Genomic DNA, 23,681 nt, shown 5'->3' on the forward strand with positions numbered 1-23,681 from the left:
TTTTATCTTCCGCTTTAAGGGCATCTGAAACATCCGCCGGAAGGCTGGCTGCAGAGAACAGTGGAGCTAGGGATTCATCCACTGACCAAAAGGTCAGTCAAATTCTTTGCCATGTCCACAATCTTGCGCTCAGATGCTCCCTGAGAAGGTTGAGCTGCCAGAGATTCCCATTGTCCCTGAATGTTCTTCAAGAATATGGGGGGACATGGGATATGGAGGTGTTTGTCTACTGGTTCGGCAAATAGAGGATTAGAGTCCTGATCAGTGGAAAGCTGAGGGGTCGGAGCTGTAACAGAAGAGAGTTTGCTCACTGCACAGGCCCTGTACAGCAAGGAGGGAAAGAGCAACCATTGAACAGCTCTGCCATGGGCTGAGGCTCACGTGTAGGCTCCTCGCACTCAGACCAGCGGTCCTCACCTTCATCATAATCCGAGACATTGGAAGACTCGGATTCAGGAGAGTGGGATGGGGAAACCATACCTGAACGATCCAATGGAGGTCGAGAAGAGGAAGTTGGTGCAGAAGAAGGCCCAGGAACTGGTGATGCCTGATGGATACCCAATGATGCCACGGCCTGGATCACTGCCTGTGATATCCATTATTGGAGCTGGTCTGAAAAAGATGGCTCTAGTGGAGGCCGTAACCCCACAGCCGTTGGAGTGAATGTAACAGTGGGTGCAGATGACGGACCGGGCATATCAAGGTCTTCCCCAAACAAGGGTGGACCCACCTGACCAAAGGTCTGAGTGGAGACCTGCTGAATTGCGCTCACAGGCGACCAGGCCCTCGATGTGGACAGCAAATGAGCTCCCATCTCAGGTGGTATGGAACCAGAAGGTGTATGACCCTGTTCTGCTGACAAGCGTTGGTCCCGGGAGAATTGCTTCTCCAGAGCTCTATGTGTTCGGTCGGCCTGCTTATCGCTTGTCTTGCCAGCCTTTCTGCCGTATTTAGATTTTGCTTTGGCCTTATCTGTAGGCGCCTCAGAAACCGGCTCAGCTTGGACAGTGGTGTTGTCTGTGTCCAAAGGCTGTGGCTCAGTGGGTTCTGCCATGTCAGTTGAAATGCACTCCAGACGAGACTCTGGTACTGACTCGCTCCGCATGAGATGTCAGGAGCCCTCCCGAAGAAAGGCTGACTGCACGTGGATAAGCGTGAGCCGGCCCACTGGCAAACCTGGGTTCACGCTGGGCGCTCTGGGGCATTTGTCACCAAGGCACAGGGCAACCGTATACCAGGCCTGAGGTCAGAATGGTGACGAAATCAGACATGTCTCACAATAGTGGTAATGGTCAGGATCCTGGAGGCAACCACTAGATGCGGAGTGGCAGAACTCAGATAAGGTATGGCGAGCAGGACCTGCTGGACCTCAGCTTAGAAGTAATTCCACCAAAATTGCTGATCTGATGATTGCAAGTGGATAGTAAATCCTGAAAGTAAATCTTAATTGCAGATTAGGGAGAAATAAATAAAGGCAAGAAATATCAGTGATAGTTGTGAAGAAACTGTATGCAATCAATCCCAAAATGGCGTCCCTGCCTGCCCTGGGCGTTTCCCAATGGGAATATTAGGTGACAAAATGGCGGACACCCTGAATACAGAGGGAGGAATACTACCTCCATGCGGGGGGGGGGGAGGAGGAGAGGAAACGAATCCCTGAACCAATACGAAATTCCAAGTCCAGAAGGGGCAAAAAGGTAAAAGTTCGATTTCTTCAATCCACTAATGAGTAATCGGGCCTAACAGCTGTTAGGCGCGATCTGCTGTTCGCCGCAGAACAAGGCTTCGTTCCTTTTAGCGGCAGCCAAAGGAAAGGAACTTCAAGTAACAGGCTTTCTTTCTAAATTACACCGTGCTGCAAGCAGAACTGCTAATAGCCTGAGTTACTTCAAATAAGAAGTAGTTCAGCGAATCCAAAATGGCGGCCGTTTGTGGAAAGCTCTGACCGGGCCCGGTCAGAGAAGAATCCACATGGCCTCAAAATGGTGGCCGCTAGAAAGAATGCATCCGCTGTTCTAAGGGGATTGACTAACTCAGACCCCTTATTCTCTTAAACAAAGGATCCCCCCCCTTTGATTCTTCTGTTAAGAAAGTGAATTAATTCAGCAAACTGCTAAATTAGGGGGAAAGGCAGCCGCCACCACCACCCCCCCAGCAAGGAAAGAAATACAACTATGCTCCCAAGGAAAGGGAAAGGAAGGAAAAAAATGGCTAAACCTCCCAGAGAATGACTAACCAAACTATAATTCTCCTATTCTCCAGGAAGAATCCATCAATGCTTTAACAATATCTAGTCTGACCTGCTATTCCAATGAAGAGAGTCAAGTTATCACATCCTCATGGGTGAAAGACTAAGATGAAACTGGGAAGTCCCAGTCAATGAGGGGCATGACAACTTGACAACCAGACTGATTGGGCAGGAGGACTGAAATAACCCATTGGTGGATTCTTCAGTCATCATGCTGGAGAATGGCATATCACAAAGCCACAGTCCAAGATAACTGTAGTGTGTTTCTAGAAATTAAGAGTGATAGTTAGCTAGAAAAAAGACAGTTGTTTGCTACTGTTAGAAGAAAATTTTGGTTTGATCCAGGCTGGGTCAAAGAGTACAGGACAACTATTTGAAGCAGAGTTGGAATTTATTTGACAGAGAAATGGACAGCTTAGTAATCAAAGAAAGGAAAGATTAGAAATATTTATAGAAAAGTCTGATCTTTGCTTTAGAAAGCACATGAATGCAGTTCATTTACGGGGGGGGGGACTCTTGAGCAAGTCCAGTAGGAAGAAAATGCAGATTTCTCACCTTGCAGGGTGTGATAATCATCCCCTCTTTGTGTGCCCACATATTGACTCTGGTTATTTTCATATTTTGAATGAATTTCTTATAGTTGTGATTGAGTTGCTGATACTGGCCAATTTCCTAGTGAGAACACACTGAGGTTTTCAGTTCCAAGTATCAATATGGGCAGAAAAGCTTAAGCGGTATTTTATTGCTTTTCTGCCCACTGACAGGTCAGGGAAGGTCAGAGTTGGCAAGTAGTCCAGGCAAAAATGGTGGCAACAATGGTGGCAATGAGGGTTTTGCCTTCTCACATGATAGGGAATATACCATCAGGCAACTGAAGAGCAACCTTAGCAGTTTCATAAACTATAGCTATCCCAGCAACTGTCTCCAAATTTGCTTAACCCGTGGGAATTTTGGAAATTGAATTTTCAGCATCCTGGAAGCCACTTTGTTGAAGGTTACACTGGATCTTTCTCATCTGCAAGGATCATTTAAATTAGATCCTTCCTGCCATATCAATAAATAATTGTGAATTGCAGATTATATCTAATTTACCCTATTTAGTCCATGACTTGCAAAATTTCTTAGTGTATCCACTGAAGTATTATGATGCATATGCGTAAAGAGAACTTCAAAATGTGCTCCCTTTAGTTGGCTGATGAGACATTCTGTGCACTCTTTGTATATAACTGTGCAAGGATAACTGACAGCAGTTTTGCAGATAAAATCAAGAAGGCCATTAAATGTATTAATCGCTTTGTCAATACTACTCTCCCTTTCACGAAATGTCTACTACTCATACCTCCTTTACAATAAGTTAGACACTACATATTGGGAAATCTATAGTAAAAGCTCATTCCTGCTCAATATAACTCCAACATACATAATACTATCTTAGACAAAAATAAAAAAACCTCTAACAATATTATATTCACAGATTTGTTTTTATCCAGCAAAAAGAAATTCAGCAAAGGCGTGAAGTCCACAGTGCAGAAAACGGTATGAAAACAAGCTCTTGTGCCCTTTATAAATCAGCTCCATGGGGAAATGCAAGTGCACATTTTTATTCACAGCAGAGTTAAGTTTCCATACAAACATAATTCCTATATCCTGTGGCCTTTATAACACATTAATTGTCCTTCCCTTCATTCAAAGGACTCTGCCCCACCTACTCCAGATGTACAGTATGCCTGTTTAAAAAATCTTTTGTCCATATTACAGCTTCTTCTTGCAATCCTCTGAAACCAGCCTTACTGAGGCATAAGATAGATAATAGCAGCTTGATTGCACAAAAGCTTGCTCCCTTAAAAAAAGAAAAAAGAAAAGACAAATTATCAGGAAGACTGATTGGGGAAATCACCCCCTTTTTATCAGCTTAAAAGTAATGATTATGGGGCAATGAACAATTTGCTTTAAATGAAAGGGAAGTATCTGCATTTCAAAACCATTTTAAGTTCAAAAGGAAAAAGGATTTACTGAATGCCTGGGAGGGGGAAGGAAGGGAAGAATGATTCTGCTAAAAACATAAGATGTCTAAGTTACAGGAATAAACACCCACAGAAACATACCACTTTTAAATCTGGTGAACACATTAACTGAAGGGAGAAGGAAGAGACACATAATATAAATGAACACTATTTCTGATTCTGCAATAAATACTGTAAGGTGCCAGTCTATTTCTACTCAATTAAACCATTATGCTTCATATTTTTAACTATAAATTTTGAATAATTATAACAAATAACAAGCTGAGGTAGCTAAACAAGAGAGCTAGAGATTTCCTCTAGCTGTCTTGTTTAGCTATCTTAACTTGTTACTGAGTCATCAAACAGATGATTCTACAGGAATGTAGAATTAAAATCTTTGCCCTATAAAAACTACTCCCCCAAATCTTGTGATAAGAAACAATATGATACATTTTTCAACCAAGTTGTATTGTTTCCTGCCATACGCTGTCATATACCTAGTTTATACATAAAATTAGTTTATAAAAAGTCATATCTATATAGTACATTCTTTAACTTGATATTCTCCAGATGTGTTGGAATTGCAATCCCCAAGAGGCAAGATTTGGGAATTTGCAAACTCTTATCCCAACATAACTGGAAGGTCCCAAATTGAGTAAGACTGTTATATAGTTCTGTTATATAGTGATCTTTCAATCAAGTTATCCGAAGTGAATGGTTCTAAAATGGGGCAACTTTACACTTCCAGGTAAAGATTATAAAATGAAAATCACTTTTACAAGCAGCTCAGACACACTTAATAAGCTACTTCATAATACTCCAAGCCACCTCAGTCTTAACATACCCTAATCCAGTGGTGGCGAACCTATGGCACGGGTGCCAGAGGCAGCACTCAGAGGCCTTTCTGTGGACACGCGTGCTGTCGCTCCAGTCCTAGGCCTTCAGCTGGGTTTTATAAAACCTTTTCGCTTTAGGCCTCCGCCGCTGTGTACCAAAAAAAAAAAGGGGGGGTTCAATCAATCAGTCAATTTCAACTTCTCATGGGGAAAAAAAGATCTTGCAAAGTTGGAATTGATTGATTGAACTTTTTAGTCCCACCCAGTCTGCTGTTACCACCACAGCCACGCCCACCCAATGGGCCACACCCACCTGGCACCCGACGATGCATAAGTGGGTCTTGGGTTGCAGTTTGGGCACTCAGTCTCTAAAAGGTTCGCCATCACTGCCCTAATCATTATTTACAGAATGCAGAATAACAAAGTTGAAAGAGACCTTGGAGGTCTTCTATTCCAACCCTCTGCTCAAATAGGAGACCCTTATTATGGACAAATGGCTCTCCAAACTTTTCTTAAAGACCTCCAGTGATACAGCACCCACAACTTTTGGAGGCAAACCATTTTGGGAGGTGGAAGTGAGAAAGAAATGTAGTCAAGAAACCACCAGTGTTTAAACAATTTAACTGTGCCTCACTTGGCTCACACAGAAAATTATACAGGATTGATTCCCATCACCAAGAACAATAATAATCACTCTATTTTTAGGAGATAGGAATCAACTAGATTTTCCAGGCCCTCCCACTTTCATTTTTTACACATAACTATCCTGTAGGCAACAACACTGACTAATGTACATGATGATGGCTATTGAAAAGACAACACAACTTTCCAGCATAAAAACCACCCAAAGATTTATGGAGCCTTATGTCATGCAGTTAAAGACTTTCATTTAACAGTTTTGCTGCTACAACCCTGCCTCTGATCTAGGCCTCCATAGCTGTCTTCACTCCTTCCACTGCTTCAATTTGGGACAGTAAAAGGAAGAAATAGTACACAACACAGGGCAACTAAGCAACATAAATAAACATTAGCAAATAAGTTCTATTATATAAAGTAGCTATCTAGCAAATGAGAAATTTATTCGTCATCAGAATATAGGATTACAATGTTATTTAATATAACAATCTATTAATGTATTATGAAACTCTCTGTAAAGGCTGTACCCAAATATAAAGCAAATTGATTTCTACATTAGAGGTGAGAAACAGATGGCTCTCCAAATGCTGTTTGGATCAGTCTCAGAATTCCTCAGCACTAACATATTGGTTGGAGTTCCTTGGAGCTGTAATTCAGAAACATCCAACAAGCGTCAGTTTGTCCAGCTTTATCTAAATCAGTGTCACTTCCCAAGCAATTCCCATTATTATATGCTGGTTATTATGCTGGTTATATGCTGGTTATAATCATACTGAGCTAAGATGTAAGCTACAATTTACAAACCACAATGATTAGGTTCACACAATATACAGATAGTCCTCAACTTACAATAGTTTGCTTAGTGAGTGTTCAAAGTTACAATGGCACTGAAAAAAATGACGTATGACTGTTTTTAATACTTACAACTGCTGCAGCATCCCCATGTGGTCAAAATTCAGATGCTCAGCAACTGATTCATATTTATGATGGTTGCAGTGTCCCAGGGTCATGTGATCACCTTTTGCCACCTTCTGACAAACAAAGTCAATGGGGAAGGCGGATTCACTTAACAACCATGTTACTAACTTAACAACTGCATTGATTCACTTAACAACTGTGGCATTTTGGGCTCAGTTGTGGCCATAAGTCGAGAACTACCTGTAGTAAGCCAAAGCTATGTAAATCACAATATGTCTTAATAATGATGAATGAATCCAATCAGCAGCTAATATATTATGGAATGCTTTACTGATATCTTTGCTCATACATAGCCCAAAGGAATGAACTATCAAGAGGCTGGAATATATCTGTACTTCCCCTTTACAGACTATCTCAGATTGATAGAATAACAGCAAAAGAAAATATATTTTCCTCCCAGGGAAGCAGGTGTTCTTTCAATCACAATTGGTTTGCTTACTCTTTGGAAGGTAGAACACACAACAAAGAATCATATAAGAGCATTTCCAAGGCCTTTGTAAACATCCATTTTCATTAGGACAAAGTCCTGCCACAACATAAAATTAACTTACTTATCAAGATACACAGGGGACATTTGAAATAACTCGTTAAAATTATTTTAGAAGCTTAACATTCAATTCATAAATGCTATTTTACTGACAGAAAGGGACCTACATTAACATATGCTTTGATACCTATATTGGCAATCATCAAACACTGTAGCAGATTGCTGGGAGAACAGAAAAAGACAAAGAAATAATTTGCTAGTGAAGCTTGTAAACTGTAGAATGCAGAACAAAATTGAAACAAGGCATGTAGCTGTATTTTTGGAACAGATAGAGGCTGAATAGTATGATCAAATAACTAATGCTATCATCAAGTGTTTCTAAAGCTCTATATGTAAGGAAAGAGAGCATCTTTTTTTAGACCAGTGGTTCTCAACCTTTCTAATGCCGTGACCCCATAATACAGCTCCCCACGTTGTGGCGACCCTAGGGGTGTGGCCAAGTGGGTGTGGCCACTGAGTGGGTGTGGCCACAAAGTGGGTGCGGCCAGGTGGGCGTGGCCACCAAGTGGCCGCCGCGGGTCCCATCGCCGCAGCAGATGCACAGCTGCCCTTCCTCTTCCTCGACGCAACCTTTCGCCCGCCCCAGTGACTCCCTCCCCTTTCCGGGGTCCAGGCATACCCTCCGGAGCCCCGGCGTTTGCACCTTGCAGGAAGCGCAGGATGCCCACGTAATCCTGCTTGGTTGAGGACACTGAGGCGAAGACGCAGCTGGCGGTCCGTATCCTTTGCCGGTTCCAAAGGGAGAGCACTGGTGCCGGGGGCCACTGCCCCCGCCACCGCTGCCACCGACGGCTCAGATACCGACTGCACTTCCATGGCTCCTGCCTGCCTCAGCTTCCAGAAGATCATCCCGACCCCATTTCCTCACCCCGAGGCGCACGCCAAACGCACCACAAGGATCGAGTCTCTCGAGCTCAACCTACCAACAGGAACACCGCACTGGGACATGGCGAGGAGGCGGCGTCGGCAGCTAGGAGGAGCAGAGCACAAACAGCGCCAAATGGAGAGAAGTGTTTCTCTCCATTCAGCGCTGTTTGCGCTCTGCTCCTCGTAGCCGCCGCCGCCTCGCCATGTCCCAGCACGGCGCTCCTGCTGGTAGGTCGAGCTCGAGAGACTCGATCCTTGTGGTGCGTTTGGCGTGCGCCTCGGGGATGGAGGGCGCCTAAAGCCGAGCGGGGAGTGGAGCGTGCGCCAGCAGGAGCGCCGCGCTGGGACATGGCGAGGAGGCGGCATCGGTGGCTACAAGGAGCAGAGCGCAAACAGTGCTGAATGGAGAGAAGCGAGTGGTGAGTGGAGCACGCAAAGGGACTTGACCAGGGCAGCGGGCGGAGGGGAGGGTTGGCTCCGGAGGCGGAGGTGGCGCTCAGAAGTGAGGGAGGGGGCGGTGGCGAGATGAGCCCAAAACAGTAGTCTGGAGAGCACAGCAGGCGGCGAGGGGAGAGGCTGGAACAAAGAGAGAAGCGGCTGGGAAGCCGGAGAAGCAGGGAAGATGTGGGGATTTCTACGATAGGATGCAAAAAAAAAAAAAAAACCTTGCCTTGGCACGTTGGCGTGCCTTTGCCCTTCCGACCCTAGGAGAAGTTGGCTTGCAAACTTGTTTGCGGTCGGTTTCTCAGTTTTGGGAGACTGCATGCGTGTAGAATGCCATGCAGTACAAAAACGGTAAGCTTTTTGTCCGCTTTATTGGTTAAGAGGGGGAAGCCATTCTCTTGCGGGATGTTTCTTGCATGATTGGTTGCTGCATTTCGCTGCACGGAACTCTTGTTCCGCAAAGGCTTGCATGGAGAAGCAGTGGCTGCTTCCTTTGCAGCCAGCCAGGCAGGCCAGAGAGGAAACTTATTGTTTTTAGTTGTTTTCTCTCTTGCTTTCCGCTGCTTGCTCTCTCTCGCTTGTCCTCTGTATTGCTTTCTTCCATGTGCTCCGAAACCGAAACTTCCTAACTTTAAATAGAAAAAAGCTGCACATGCGCAAAGAGGAGGGAGGCAGGAACGGCACTTTCTATAGCCAAATAAGAGGAAGTAGAACAGTTAGAGAAAAGGGAAAAAAATGGCGGACAGCGTGGTTTGGCGACCCCCGTGAAATGGTCGATCGACCCCAAATGGGGTCGCGACCCATAGGTTGAGAACCGCTGTTTTACACCATTGTCTTCACATGGTATGACTACAATATGGCCATCTGGGGAGGGGCATCAATTCAAGCCCACCTTTTCATCCATATTCAGATGCTGTTTACTTGGTTTTGGCAAAGCATAAGGAGCAAAGCCATCTTTTATGGCCAAGGGATATGTGAGAACATGGCCACTATCACTTGTTCAACAAACTATCGTTAAAGGAATCTGACAGCATCCTGACGAAATGATCTATGGTTCATAAATTGGGAAGGGAAGATCAGGCACAGAAACAGTTACCTAGTAAGAAAAGATGCTGACATTTTTATTTCCAATGCAAAAAAGTGTTACATTTAAAAGTCTTGTATGTTGCCAATTCTTTATGACTCTAAGCAGTATTTCCCATTACTACAGAAGTACAAAAGCAGTCAAGTTCATGGAAAAGATCCTCAATTTCAGAGTTCTGTGCTTTTTCATGCTGGATCTCTTGGCTAAGCTTCAGCTTGTCTTAGTAATGGCTAACTTCAAGATGGACACTTCATTGTAAAGATGTTCCTCAACAAACTGTGAGGCACTTGAAGGCCATTTTCATGAGCCTTATGACTGACTTGCAAAAGCATGTCCTTCTCACAAAAAGCAACTGGTCATAAGTCGAGGACTACTCAACTGGTCATAAGTCGAGGACTACTCAACTGGTGCAGCACCATTTGCAGAATGGGACTTTTGGCGGGCTCAGCAGGGCAGAGACAGCCTGGACAATTCCTATTGGCTTTTGAAAGCCAATAGAATTAGACTCTATTCAAGAGAGTCTATTCTATTGGCTTTTGAAAGCCAATAGAATAAAAGGGAGTAGCACAGCTAAGGAAAAGGGGGGAGGGAAAATGGCAGACTGCGTTGTTTGGCGACCCCCGTGAAATGGTCGTTCGACCCCAAATGGGGTCCCGACCCACAGGTTGAGAACCACTGTTCTTAATGCTTCACAACTTCAGACCTCAGTAAGCTATTAAAAGCCAATTGCACCTTCTAGTATCGTAGATGTCTAATTCTTGCAGGTTACATCTAAGATTGTTTTTAAAAGTTAAGTGACTGTGGAGTGAATGGTTTGCAGCTATTAACATGAGTAAGCATGGAAGGATAGATTAAAAGGGCAGAGTGGGATGCAGAATAACACAAGGCACTTGGGACAGAACAAGTAATTTTATTTAATCAAGCCTTTTGGAATGAGATTTAATTTTAAAAGATTTCAGATGTAAAATCATTTGCAGGCATGAAGTTGCCAAAAAACGTATCTTATAGAATGATTGAAGATTGTGGAAGAGTCAGATGATCTTACAGTAGAAAAATCCCATTAATTTAAAGGAAACCACTTACAAACTCACTTCTTTTGAAAAAGTACACACAAGGATATTACTAAGCACAATAATTATTAATCAACTGAAATTTATCACTTGAATTAAATAAATAGCAAATAAAACTAAATGTGCCCTTAATCACAGTAGGTTCTTGTTAAAAAAATTCAGAAAATAAGCATGTTATTTTTTTCTGAACATGAAATCAAATATCAGCTTTTAGTTCAGTTTAGATATTTTAAAACTGAACATCTGGGAGCCTTCAGTCAATATTTAACATAACTTTATAAAAACAATTGTTATATTTTATTTCCAAGAAATTATTTTTACCTGTAGTTTTAATGCTTTTAAATTTGATTGAAAGCTAGCAATTATCGTTACAAAAATTAGATCTGACAAAACAGTCAGCTCTATTTAGATATAACTTGAGCAAAAAAGCAACACAAACACAGTGGGAACCTCATCTTCAAAGGCATACAGTTCTTGGTAAGTTGAGAGATAAATTCTGCAGTTCTCATTCCCCAAGGTTCTCATGCTTGTGATATGTAGAATTATATAAACTGCCCGTTACTCCCATAACCACACAGCATTTGCACCCATGCTGTAGCAATGTATATATGCATGCCTGGGTTATTCAATGCATTCAAAAGAGATGTTTTGGAAAGAGTATATTAGTATGAATGAAGATCATTCTTCAAATGAATAAAGCAGCTGTATTATGAAGAGCTGCAAGGTTGCTACAAAAGCTGTCCCAGCTCTTTCTGTATATGCATGCATGTACAACTACTTAATTTTGCTTTGCTTTCTTCCCAATGAAACTAAGGAGCCATGCATGCGCATTCATGCAGAGACAGCAGTGGAAAGTTTCAAAGCAGCCATATGGGCATTATAATACTTGCAGCTGCTATAGTAATGCAAAGAGGAATGTTTCATACATGCCAATGGCCCAAAACACATCTTTAGCATTCTTTAAACAGACATAGCATGCCCATGTTTGTTTGCATGCATCCCATATGGAAATTACACCCATTTTCCTGAATGCCTTTCTAAATCCAAAAAAAAAATTAAGGTATGTTTCATCAGAGAGCTGAGACCAATTCATCATACTATCAGCATCATTGCTAAGGCTACCTACAGTTTCCTCAAATCCATACTTTGGAAATCTCTTTTAGCCAGAATGCAAAATATGCAGACAATCAGGACAGTAAATTAGTTATTTATGGTCAAAGACCCAAATATTAAATATAGTACAGATCGTCCTTGTTAGAGACTGTTCAAAGTTAAAACTGACATCCCCCCCAAGATGCCTATAACCCAAATTCAAAGTTTAGATAGTCAGTCCGCCACCCGCAATCACATTACTCCATTTTGAGCCCCCAGAACTGGCCCGCATTTACAGCTGTTTACAGCAGCTACAGCTTACTAAGAGAAAAAAATAAATAAAAATGATTCAGTGCTTTGTCTCTAAAGTGGCTCTTCAAGCCCCAACATAATCAAAAATAAATACAAAATGCAGACTGGATCTAACTTTGTTTAGTATTCCGCTCTGATATAGTTGTTTGCAAACCATGGTAGCATTACAGCTTATAGAAAAAGAAAGAAAAATAAAGGCTGGTACTATATTCTCAATCACTACATCAAGAAAGGCAAATATGCTTGATTTCAAATTCCACAATACCCAGGCATCAGGGATCATCAAAGTAAATGTTAATAAAATACAGGCCGTACTCAGCTTACAACAATTGAGCCCAAAATTTCTGCTGTTAAGTGAGAAATTTGTTAATGAATTTTGCCCTACTTTATCACCTTTTTTGCCACAGTTGTTAAGTGAATCACTACAGTTAAGTGAATCTGGCTTCCCCATTAATTTTGCTTGTCAGCAGGTCGCAAAACATGATCACATGATCTTGGGACATAGCAACGGTCATAAATATGAACCAGATGCCAACCATCTGAATTTTGATCACATGACCATGGGGAATGCTACCATGGTCTCAAGAGTGAAAAATGGTAATGTCACTTTTTTCAGTGTCGTTATAACTTTGAATGGTCATTAAATGAGCTGTTGTAAGTTGAGGAAGTTGTCTCTGCCCCAGCCTACACTCATACCAGTCTCCCCAACAAAATTTTAATTTATAAGCAGATTGGAACTGATTAAAAGGTTTATTAGGCACACTTTTTCCCACCTCCTGTGTATTAATTTGGTCTGCCTTGTCTCATATAAATGACATGCTGTACCATTTCAAACAGAAAATGCTTTCTTCTCCTAGCTTTATCAGAAACCATTATTTAATGAAAAAATAAATCTAAATAATCCCTGCATAATAAAATTTCAGTTAGTGATGTGGGTGCATTTATAAAAAAAATTAAGTATAACATTCCATCAGAATGGGAAGCAAAAAAAAAAAAAAGCTCCAGTATTAATATCTTGGTCCATCATCTTTAAATCCAAGGTATCTAGAGTTAAGCTTTGAATGAGTGGAGCCAGCTTAAGCCAATCCAGGCAGCATCTTCCATAGCCATTCATTGAAAGAATGCAGTTTTGCATAAATTAGCTCAGTGGTATATGAGAAACAGAGCATTCCTTTCAGTCAAAGTGCAGAACTTGTGTTACTGGAAACTCCATATGGAAATCTCTACTTATGAAGGTCCCTTAGGCTTTCCACAATGCCCAATAGTAACTAATAGCAACTATCATTCCCATTTATAGTCCCTCCAAGGATTTTGAGAATTTCAATTCTTCAACATATTTCCCCCTTTTAATCCACCATGCATTTTAATTGCTATCATTCAAGACAACTGAACTGAAGACATCCTTTCTAGGAGTGCAGATTCAAAGAGAGGATTTCAAAGCAATTACTTTCACATTTTAGTGATAGATGGGTTCATACTATCTTGCATATCACAAAAATAATCATAGCCACATACAGAAAAAATGGATGGTTCTTTCAATGTTCTCATACATCCTCTGAGGAAACATTACTAACTCTTATTTCTGAAGCTTACAGCTTTCCAGTAGAGGAGAATCTTTGGGGATTTTTTATCTCATCTAATTACTGTAAGTTAAATTGTTAAACATATTACATACCTACCAACTTGTTTATTTTAATTCATACTTTGTTCCATTTTAGGTTTTTGTAAAGAGAAACTTTTTTTTTTCAAAAGAAAACATTAAAAGTTGAGGAATCATTCAGGAAGTTTCTAGTTAGGTGTCACTTCAGATACCTTTATTGCTAAGCTCTTAAGTATTGGCATTTAATTATTTCTCTGAGATATTCATACATGTAGAGAACAGAGGTTTTCCTCTACTAATTATGTCAAAAAATTAGATTTGAAAGGTTGAGGCAACTAATTTTATGAGTACTTACAACCACAATTGAGCCGAAATACCTGTTGCTAAGCAAGACATCTGTTAAATGAATTTTGTCCCTTTTTATGACCTTTCTTGCTAGAGCTGTTACATGAAATAATAATAATAATAATAATAATGACAACGATGGCAATTCAGAAATAAATCTCCATTTGGTTATCAATGACAGACGTTCGCAGATACAGAACTTTTATTATACACATTAGAAAACTACATTACATTACTTTTTGACATAATCACCAAACTGAGGCACTTGTCATAATGTCTTACAAGGTTTGAAATTCCTTAGTAGTAGTTGCTCGGTGCCAAATCTGGCCTATAGGAGGGTTGATCAGCAACATTCCAACAGAACTGCTTCAAAATTTCTTGGGTGTGTCTAGCGGTGTGCCGGCGAGCAATATCGTGAACCAACACTACACCAGAAGTCAGCATGCCCCGACACTTGTTATGGATGGCTTATCTGAGTTTTCGTAACATTTCACAGTAGATGTCTGAACTAATGGTCGAATCATACTCCATGAACTTTACTAGCAGTACTTCTTTGGCATCTTCACATTTGGTGGGATTTTCTATGGCATCACTTCCGGTATGGTGTTGGTTGATGATAATGCTTGCCTGCACACCACTAGACGCGCCCAAAAACTTTTGAAGCAGTTCTGTTGGTATATTTTTGATCATCCCGCCATAGCCCAGATTTGGCACCAAGCAACTACTACTAAGGAATTTCTAACCTTGTCAGACATTATGACAAGTGCCTCAATTTGAATGGCGATTACCGTATATGCCGGCGTATAAGGCGACTTCCGCAAGCGCTAAAATCGGCGCCAAAGACGGGGGTCGTCTTATGCGCCGAGTCGTCTTATACGCCGGAAATACTGGTAGTTTCCGGCGTATAAGACATTCTAGGAATGCGGCTCGGCGACAAAGACGGGGGTCGTCTTATACGCCGGCATATACGGTATGTCAAAAAGTAATGTAATGTAGTTTTCTAATGTGTATAATAAAAGTTCTGTATCTGTGAGTGTCTGTTATTGATAACCAAACGGAGGGCCTGAACTGCCCTTGTAATAGAGTTGGAAGGGACCTTGGAGGTCTTCTAGTCCAACCCCCTGCTCAAGCAGGAAATCCCATACCATTTCAGACAAATTGTTGTCAGTCTCTTCTTAAAAATTTCCATTGTTGGAGCATTCACAACTTCTGGAAGCAGGTTGTTCCACTGATTATTTGTTCTAACTGTCAGGAAATTTCTCCTTAGTTCCAGGTTGCTTCTCTGTTTGATTAGTTTCCATCCATTGCTTCTTGTCCTGCCTTCAGGTGCTTTGGAGAATAGCTTGACTCCCTCTTGTTAAGTTAGTAACATGGTTGTTAACTGAATTTGGCTTCCCCATTGACTTTGCTTGTCAGAAGGTCGCAAAAGGGGACCGCATGACTTTCAGATATTGTAATTGTCATAAATATGAATCCATTGCCAAGCATCTGAATTTTTTATCATATGACCATGAGGTTGCTATAATGGTTGTAAGTGTGAAAACAGTCATAAGTCATTTTTTCAGTGCTGTTGTAACTTCAACCAGCTACTAAGTGAACTGTTGTAAGTCAAGGATACCTGCATATTCTTATTTCTGAAAAAGTATACTTATAAAATAATAAACAGAAACTGGATGGAGGGGATAAAGCTGTTTTGTCTGTGCCATCAATCAGAAGAATTAAAAATCAAGGATCCATCAAAAATGAAATGATTAAGTTTGTAGTTAAGCTTTCAAAGAGGAAGGGCACCTCATCTTCCCAGCTAAATAACTACAAGTAGAAATCTCTCACTTGGGGAAAGGCCTTCCCAAAAGCTTAAGCTATGGCAACTCTCCATTAAGCACTACCAAGAAAGGGACCAATAAAAATAGAACCTTTTTTTTCCCCTAGTGCCCACATAGAATATCTAGTTGATATTCAGTAAGAGTAACAGAGTTGGAAGGGACTTTGGAAATCATCTAGTCTAATCCCCTGCTCTCGCAGGAGACCTATACTATTTCTAATAAGAGACTTACAAAGAGACTGGACAGTCATTTAAGTCTCTTCTTATTTCCTAACAGTTAGAACAATTAATCAGTAGAACAACTTGCCTCCAGAAGTTGTGAATGCTCCCGACACTGTAAGTTTTCAAGAAGAAATTGGACAATGATTTGTCTGAAATGGTATAGGGTTTCCTGCCTAAGCAGGGGTTGGACTAGAAGGGTACAAGGTCCCTTCTAACATTCTGTTCCGTTCCGTTCCATTCCATTCCATTCCTATTCACCTCCAGTGATGGGGGCACCCACAACCTCCAAAGGCAATTTGTTGGACTTGTTAATTGTTCTTACTATTTGTTAAAAACAGATCATGCCAAACCAATCTTATTTCATTCTTCGATAAAGTGACTAAACTAGTAGACCAGTGAAATGCAGTGGACATAGTATACTTAGATTTCAGTAAGGCATTTGACAAGGTAGACCACAACCTACTCCTTCGTAAGCTAGGAAAAGATGGAATAGACAACATCACCACCAGATGCATCTGTAGCTGGCCGACAAACCTTACTCAATGAGTAGTCCTCAATGATACTACATCCACATGGAGAGAAGTAAGCAGTGGGGTACCACAAGGTTCCGTTTTAGGCCAAGTACTCTTCAATATCTTCATAAATTACTTAGATGAGGGAATGGAGGGGAACTCATCAAATTTGCAGATGACACCAAACTGACAGGAGTAGCCAACAGAAGACAAACTCAAGATCCAAAAAGATCTTGACAAACTTGAACAATGGCCCTATCCAATAAAATGACTTTCAATGTGGAGAAAAGCAAAGTCTTACATTTAGGCAGGAAAAACCAAAGGTGAAAATACAGATTGGGTGAGACCTGGCTTAAAAACAGTAACTGTGAGAAGGACCTTTGAGTCCTAGTGGACGATCACTTGACTATGATCCAGCAGTGTGCAGCAGCAACCAAAAAAGCTAATACAATCCTGGGTTGTATAAACAGAGGCATAGAATCAAGATCACGCAAAGTATTAGTACCCCTTTATAAAATCCCTAGTAAGACCACACCTGGAATACTGCAGCCAATTTTGGTCACCATATCACAAAAAAGATGTTGAGAGTTTGGAAAAAAATCAGAGAAGAGCAACTAAGTTGATCAAAGGTCTGGAGACTAAAACATACAAAGAACAGCTGCAGGACTTGGGTTTGGCTAGTCTAAAGAAAAGAAGAAATAGGGGAGACATGATAGCAGTGTTCCAGTATCTGAGGGGCTGCTACAAGGTAGAGGGGGTCAGGTTGTTTACCAAAGCACCAGAGGGAAGGACGAGAATAATGGTTGGAAGCTGATCAAAGAGAGAAGCAATCTGGCATTAAAGAGAAACTTTCTGACAGTGAGGACAATCAATCAGTGGAATAGCTTACCCCCAGAAATTGTGGGCACTCCATCATTGGAAATTTTTAAGAAGAGACTAGACATTCACCTGGCGGTATAGGTTCTCCTGCTTGAGCAGGAGGCTGGACTAGAAGACCTCCACGGTCCCTTCCAGCTCTATTCTATTCTATTCTATTTCCAAGTGTACACCGTTTAGAAACAGAAATTAGAAAATTAGGATTACTGATATTCAGCAGTTCTCTTAATTTCAACCAGGAAGTAATACAAAGGAAATCATCTTTTAAAAAATTAGTTCCTTTTACCCATTGATTTATTTTACTGGTATTGATTTAATAAACTCATTCCATGCAAAGAGTGAGATGGAATCAGAGCCAAAAGTAGGTGAAATAATCTTGCTTTTTGGCATACAGCATCTGCAGAAAAAGATCAGATCACGGTACCAGAATTAATCTCTTGCCAAATTTTTTGAAATCAGGCAATAGCAATAGCACTTAGACTTATGTACCCTACTTTTCTTCTTTATAGCCCTCTCAAAATGGTTTACAGAGTCAGATATTGCCCCTAATAATCTGGGTTCTCATTTTACCGACCTCGGAAGGATGGAAGGCTGAGTCAACCTTGACCCAGTCAGAACTGAACTCCCGGCAATGAGCTGTGAATTAGAGTTAGAATACTGCATTCTAACCATTGCATCATCACAGTTCTTATGATATAATTTTGATAGAAACATATAGATCAAAGACCACAAGGTGCCCACTCTGATGCAAGCATAGAAGATAAGAAAATAGACAACCATAAATAGCACAAGGATCAGTTTAACTCAAGAGCCAAAATCACCAAGAGCCAAGGTTTCTAGAAGAGCAACCCTACATAGTTCCACACATCAGCACTTAATGCAATTTGACATTCTTAAATTCTTTGCAACCTTGATATGCAGGTTAAATACCCATATCCATTTCTGGGTAATGGGATCAGATAGTAATGGTAGAAATCACTTTGTTGAAGGAAACAACTAAGAAGATCTACCATTATTCTTCAAGTAGAAGAACCTATATCCCAAAGCACCAATAAAGAATATAGCAGAATAAAAAATACCAGTGAAACAAGTAGCAACTTCTCCCTGCTCTGCATAGGATGCTTCTTTTGATGTTGCTACTCTGATGCAAAGAAGCTTTACAGTAATGAAAAGGGAGAAGAAAAATGTATTAATAATAAATATGCTATAGGAACTAATTAAGACTGTGCTACCATTTTGCTTTCATATATCCTATGAACAGGACAAGGGGCAGAATTAAGTATTCAAAATATCTGCACCTGTCATTCAAGAATGTGAAACTTGGCAACACTCCCAGAATCAAACAAAGTTGAAAACAAACTTTCTAGGATTCTCTAGTTATTATCTCCTTGAGGTTAATTAAAAGTCACCACACTATTTTATTTAAAAATTCAATAACTAATCAAAGCGATTTACATTAATACTTTTTAAAAACTCTTTAAACTAGCAACCTTTCAATTGAAATTATAAATCCAAGAAACCGCTTACATTTATCCATAAGAATTGTGGAAATCATAGTTTCAATATATCTGGAAACTCCCCCAAACTTTAATCAAATGTTTCTTTTACTTCCAAATAGAATCAGAGTCTCATAGGCTTGTAGAAAGAAGATAACCATATTATTATTATATCAGGTTTCAACTACTATTCTCCACCATCCTACTATTCAGCAGAGGTTTTACTGTACCTAATCTTGAGTTTTGCATACTGTATGATCATAGACAATCATGAATTCCATGCAATGAATGAATGGAGTAATAACAACAAATAACAGTTCCTCCAACACCACCTATTTTGTTTCCCATACAAGTTGCAAACCTGGAAAATCTCTTGTCTCTGTGCTGGAATTTGCATCATGACCACAAAGAACAGCGACTGATATGGAAGTAGATATAGTCAAGCTGGATAAAATACACACTAGTATCTCTGGGGGAATTACCTACAAGAGTACCAAAGTTTTTAAAACATCCAAATATATTCTTTCTATTTTATTCTGGCTCCGAGTATAAACTTTGCATTGTTCTTTGTGAATAAGTCGGATATTTTTGCAACAAAGTGTAGAATTCTGTTTCTGACTGCTGAATCAATCATGCCTCCATTTAGAATGGTGGCTATAACATTTGAGCAGTCACTGCGAACATAACAAATGCCTTTTGCATTGTTTCAAAAGCTGGAGGAGGGAACCCTCCCTTCTGTATCCTGGAACAAAGGAAATCCAAGTTACTTATGCATTTATTTTGAAACTGCATTTGAGGACCACCTAAACACCTAGTCCAAACAGCAATCTCCTGATGGAGACCATGCTTTACTGAATTAATGCCTCCTGATGGCCATTGGAATTCCAACTTCTCACTGCTAGCTCACCAATCATAGGATTAAATTAACATTGGAAGAAAGAGGAGACAACAAAAATGTTTTGACTGCCTCCAACCTGGGAATCCCAAATCAGTTTTTAAAATGCCACTTATGACCTAATCTTCATAACTTCCTTTTCAAAAAAAAAAGGAAAGGAAAATGCCTTTCCTCTCCTGTGTAATGCAGAAAATCAGAATATAAGAAAGTGATATAATTCTGAATGTGTCAAATATCAATATTTATTTAAAAGACAACGGACCAAGACATAGAATACATTTAGTTTACAATTAGAACCAAGTTAATTTCCCAGAAACTGAAAGCCACTCAGTTGCATCCTCTTACGTACACCCAAACCGTCTCATTCAAAGTTCCTGAATAAGCAGCATTTTGTCAAGCTGTATGGATGCAGGTTTCATACTCCACATGTATGAAGTAAAGCTGAAAACTTGCAGACACAAAAGGATTAGGGAAGCATCTCTTTAATGTGTCACATAAGACATATGGTGATGTGAAGTCAAGCCCACTTGTTTAATGCCACCTAGATATTGTTGCATGAAGCTTGTCCATCAAGTTGTTGCAGTAAATGCAACACAACTTTTAATAGACATCTTGCCAAAAGCACAGAATTACTGAAACAGTTTATCATTATCCCTATGCAGTTTAAATTGAAGGGCATTGCAGCCAGCTGCCAAGGGTGTGTGCATACACAGCAGGCATTTATGAAGAGTGAAAGCCTGTTGGTGCATACAGCTGTAAAAAGCTCCTACAAGCTGAATCCATAATACTGCCAAACCACAAAGCTTCTTAAGCTATTATAGACATTTCTCAGAGGACAAGTACCATTTATCATCAAAATAAAATTGTATGTCACATTAAAAAAAACATATTTTGTCATGCATTGGTGTATTTTTGTATGTGCACGTGAAGACAAAATAAAGGCTTCATAAAATAAAAGATATTTGAAAATATAGTAGTCACTAAGAACCCAGCCCATGAAGCAGCAATCATGTCAGCCTTTCTAACATACACTACTGACAAACCTCTGCAAATTCCTGATGATCCGCAAATGCTTTGCCTTTCCACACCCAAATATGTAGTATGAATGCATGCACTAGGAAATTAAGGTTGAAACACATATACACAGAGATGTACATCAGATCCATTTAATTCTTACCTTTGACTTGAGTGTCATATTCAGCTATGATCTCCTTATCCTTTTTTAATTTAGCTGGCGACGTCATGTTTCCTCCCCCCAAAAAGGTTATCCTCCGAACAGATCCTCCAGAATATCACAAATAAATATAATTTGTGTTCCTCCCAAAGGAGGGGGAGCAAAACAATCAGTTGGGCAGGCTTGTCTTTCCTCCACAGCAGTCAGTCCATGGAGAGAGGGCGTGAGATGGTGCGTTTGCAAGCAGCAGAGACATGCAGATGTGAAGGGCTCAGCGGACAGACAAGGCAGCAGTTTGAATTTCCTGCACCAAAATCCTGAGCAGCAGTGGTGGTAGCAGCAGCATCAGACTAGAGAGAATCTGCAGCCCCCAAAGGCTTTTCCCAATTGCTAACATTAATAACGCAGCCAGGGAGTGGAAGTCCTTCTGCGCAACAACATGTTGTGTGCGAGTCTGATTCTCGGTTGCTGCTTTTCTTTCTTTCTTTTTTTAAAGGACAAAGTCAGAGATGATGAAATTAAATTCCCAATAGTAGAAGTGGAAAAAGCTCCGAACCACTTTCTTCTATTACACCGCCTGTAAATTCAAATATGTATTTCGTTGGCAAATGCTTACATATGTATTTTATTGGCAAATGCTTAAATAAATATGCTACCAATGTGATTTCAAGATAAAAATGTAGTTCTAATCAAATGCTAATTGTAATATGTCACATTAAAGAAAAATGCAAAATAAGTATATTGAGAGGGCAGATTGCGAAAGGTTATATTATCATCAGGACACATGAAACCCATGAAAATGAAGAAATGGAAAGACAAAGAAAAATCGACCACCAAAGAAAGCAATTAAGTAAATAAGAAAGAAAACAACTATAGACTTAGAAATATGGAAAGCTAAAAAGGGAAGCCAGGGCCAAATCTTCATATTATTTGAGCCATGAGAGCTCATAAATTCATCCAAAGCCATTGTATAAGCATGGGTAATCCTCTTTGGTACAGTAAAACTGCAGCCATAGTCCAGCCAATAGATCAAAGTATTTTTATTATTGTTAATTTTGCAGATTTGTCCTCCACTGGACCATATCAGCAAAGAAAAACTGTACTTGACTCAAGACATCAAAGCTTTTTTGGACTTAGGAAATGCAGCTCAAAGACAGATGTGAGTCTCTCAGCAGGGGGAACTTTTGCTTTAAGGATCACAAGCTACTGTTGGCCATAAATGTTAAGAAAGGGTTACAGACAAAGGGGGAAAAAAGATCCACTACAAAAAGACAAACAATGTGGCCAACAGAGACAGGAAATGGTAAGGCTAAAGGGACTAAGGGCAAACAAACAAAGAGAAAGTGTGGCTAACTCCAAAAAAGTGTGACATACTTTTTTGTGTGCTTCTGCCACATCAACCATCTGTGAAATAACTCTCAAAAAATATATTAACCACTCCCCATCCCATCTACAGTGCTCGTCTCCACACAGATTCAAGCCCCAGTTTTTCCTCATGAGAACCTAGTTGTTCAGAAGTCAAATACAATGAAATATGACAGAGTCTATTTATATAGACACCCCCCCTTTATTTCCATCTCCACCCAAGCATATAGATTTCCACAACTGTTAGCCCACCAAGCTGAACACATCCCACCAGGCATGTTTTCTAGCTAATCTAGTAAGTGACAGACATTCTGTTTTACCAGTGATATTCTGTTTTATCAGGCCATTGTATATATGGTAGCTGGTGGGCTACATTTAGCCTAGTGGATCAACAGAATATTGAGACAAGGCTCATTTTTTTCCTTGTTATTAAATGTGTATTGGGATATAAGAAAGGAAAACACCAGACTGGAGAGGGAAAAGAAGGCAGCTTTGTTATTGGGCAAATAAAACTAGGGAGCTGTTGGTTATGCATAGCTATTCAAAAGCTGTTTATTTAATAAATGAGAAATAGTTAGAATATTTCAGAAAAAGAGATCGTATAGAATGCTATAATTCTACTGGTCTGGAAGCATTACTCCTACGGGCTATTTTAACCGATTATCCCAAAAGACTAGCTAGAATACAGGAAGTTGCACTCGAAATAGGTTTTTTGAAGCAGTTTTAGGGGAATAGTTTTACAAGATCGGGACTCTAACCTGAAAGAGCTATCGTATGTCACAGGGGAGCAGTTTGTAGGGGAATCTTCTTCTCGCAGGGGAATATGGCAATTCAGCTCCCGATTTGTCGCAATGGGAAGTATTATGGGATGGAACCTCGATCCTATTAAAATCTGTTGATTTCTCAAGGGGGGAGGGCGAGTCTGGAATATTACAGCAGGGAATGCTTTCAAAAAAAGCACATCCTTTCAAAAAAAAGAATTATATCAAAGTGGACTTCCAGATGGCACAGGGCGACAATTATACTAATTACAAACAATTATAATCAAGTTCGGGAAGGCAGACGGGAGGATAGACCCCTCGCAAAGGAAAATTGTGGGATAGGGTGAAACTGAAGTCGGAACACGACTTCAAATTCCAACATCGTAGACGCAATTATTACCTGCACTTCTGGCACAGACCAAGCCACCTTCCACGCCTCGCGTTCTTCTGGATACTCCCGCGATCCGTTCCCTCCGCAGTCCCACTCCTGCAACCC

General features: G+C 40.4%; 1 long non-coding RNA gene across 1 annotated transcript; it reads right to left on the minus strand.

The window, feature by feature from the left end:
• Positions 1-1,696: 1,696 nt before the first annotated feature.
• LOC120320041 lies at positions 1,697-23,678 on the minus strand. The gene is made up of 3 exons (XR_005559869.1): positions 23,586-23,678; positions 21,063-21,636; positions 1,697-4,088 (listed from the first exon to the last, which is right to left on the minus strand). It is a non-coding gene; the product is annotated as an uncharacterized LOC120320041 (long non-coding RNA).
• Positions 23,679-23,681: the final 3 nt, after the last annotated feature.

This window comes from Crotalus tigris, unplaced genomic scaffold, assembly GCF_016545835.1.
Source record: "Crotalus tigris isolate CLP2741 ecotype Arizona unplaced genomic scaffold, ASM1654583v1 scf7180000021131.477146, whole genome shotgun sequence".
Lineage (NCBI taxonomy): Eukaryota > Metazoa > Chordata > Lepidosauria > Squamata > Viperidae > Crotalus > Crotalus tigris.